The sequence below is a fragment of the Penaeus japonicus genome, unplaced genomic scaffold, assembly GCF_977035675.1.
Source record: "Penaeus japonicus unplaced genomic scaffold, GWHDUDI00000001_assembly GWHDUDI00000004, whole genome shotgun sequence".
NCBI lineage: Eukaryota > Metazoa > Arthropoda > Malacostraca > Decapoda > Penaeidae > Penaeus > Penaeus japonicus.
In genome coordinates this window covers 22,524,624-22,526,832 of record NW_028234406.1, presented here as the reverse complement: position 1 = coordinate 22,526,832, position 2,209 = coordinate 22,524,624, and the positions used below count along the sequence as shown (strand labels likewise).

Below are 2,209 nucleotides of genomic sequence, written 5' to 3'. Positions count from 1 at the left end.
AGGCCACTTTTAATGTATTAAGATAGCATGCACGCAAATCCATACATTTATATGCAATTGTCTGTCAAAGCTCCTTTAGCAGAAAGATGTACATGTCGATTTTTTCCATTTCGAATATCGTATATCTTTGGCTATCTGGTGATTGACATGTGATGATGCTATGTCGTAGCTTTGCATCGGTGACGACGGTACTCTGACGTCACAAAAAATCGAAAACACAGACTGCTTTATACAAACAACCTTTTGCTACACTCTGTTGTTTGTGACTTTGTCTTTTTTCAATTGGTTAAATTATTGTTTCGATGACTGTATGAATTCTAGTTTTACGAAATATATTGATGAAAAGGGGAAATTATGGTGAACTGAAGAATATCTTGTTGATAATGGGGGCGTATATTCAACCGTATGCCATTATGCAAATGCTTTAATGCAATAAACATCATGTTGAAATTGTTGACTAACCAACCATTTTCGGTCAGCCTGTAAATAGTCATGTGTCAGCTCTGCCATGACTTGTTAATATTAGTGACAACCATAATGACACTTCCAAATACCAGTGTGATCATTAATGTCTGCATGACAGCCCCTTCAGCTTTGTTTATCTTTCTGCTATATCTTCTTTGTTACAATTATAATGATAATGTTGATAAAAATGATAACCATCATCATCACTATATTAATCATAACCATCATCATAACAATCTTCAATACCATCCTCATTGAAATGACATAAGTAATAATTATAGTAAAAGTAATAATAATAATATGGACAATAAGGATGATAACAAGTTGCAGTAGTTATATATATATATATATATATATATATATATTATATATATATATATATATATATATATATATACATATTATATATATATATATATATATAATATTATATATATATATATATACACATCTGTCTATCGATTTATCTGTCTATCTATCCATCTAGCTATCTGGCGATCTGTCGATCTATCTGTTTATCTGTGTATATATTTATATATCTATCTATCGATCTATCTGTCTATATATCTATCGATCTATCGATCTCTATCTCTCTCTCTCTCTATGTATATATATATATATATATATATATATATATATATATATATATATATATATATATATATATATTATATCATGTTCCTATACACACTCCAATCTGATTTCATTCCTCCGAGATTCAGATAACGTAACGAGCAACGCCCACCAAGCTGACATGGCATTTGCAGCGGCCAGCAACAACCTTTCAAACACAGGACGTACCTGTCGTTGTCAAGCGAGGAGACAGGGAGAGAATTTTTCTGACGCGTCACATTTCGCGTGGAAACAGCCGGGGTTATTGTGTACTAAGAATGCCTCTGTCTTTTCTTTGGTGTTCTTTTTATCTTTTGTTTTTGGTCTTTTTGTATCCGCTTTGACATGTTGTGTACACTTTATTTTTTTCTTTTGTTTTCGTTCTTTTTGTATCCGCTTTGACATGTTGTGTATACTTTTGAGAATGTTTCTTTCTTTTCTTTAGTGCTCTATTTTTTATTTTGTTTTCGTTCTTTTTGTATCTGTTTTGACGTAGAGAAAGATAATGGCGATAATGGCGCAAAATATATTTTTCATCTGAGTGGTTTCTTTCTCTTGTACTTATAATATACTGTTGTTATCATAATTATGTTTTGATAAAGGTAACTATAGCCAATACTTAGCATCATCATCAGTGTTTTTTATCTTCATGATAATAATAGAATACCTAATGACAGACTGACTAACAATGTGTATGCTGTACTTAGATATAAACCTATTGTGCTTTTCTTCATGTGATAGATATAATTTCTTGGCTTTTTGTATCACATATACTAATGTTATACAATCTTGTGTTATTTCTCTCATAACTCCTGCAAACCTATAACTTCGGTTAGTAGAAATAGTAAACCGTTAGATTCTCATTATATTTAGATTTTTTAAAATCTATAAAAAAAACATCCTGCGGCAGATACAGGGAAGGCAGACGGTATGTGGTCTTGATAGTGTTATCACTTGCTTCAAGTAGACGCTCTGATTACAAAGTCCAAAAAGCGCGGCAAACACAATGAAGATTCCGCTGGAGACTTTCCGTTCAGATGTAAACAGCGTGAAAGCATAAATTACTCTTTTAACATTTCCTGTTGGATATTATCAATGTAGATCAAATTATTCATAGATTACTGAAGTTTGA

The 2,209-nt window shown here is 31.5% G+C and overlaps 1 protein-coding gene across 2 annotated transcripts in view; it reads left to right on the top strand.

The window, feature by feature from the left end:
- LOC122252727 (thiol S-methyltransferase TMT1A) overlaps window positions 1-824 on the top strand; it is an 8,917-nt gene extending 8,093 nt beyond the window's left edge. For both annotated transcript variants that reach the window (XM_086536356.1, XM_086536355.1), the window contains exon 5: window positions 1-824. This exon is cut by the window's left edge and continues 412 nt beyond it. The gene's annotated coding sequence lies outside the window, so the exon portion shown is untranslated.
- Window positions 825-2,209: the final 1,385 nt, after the last annotated feature.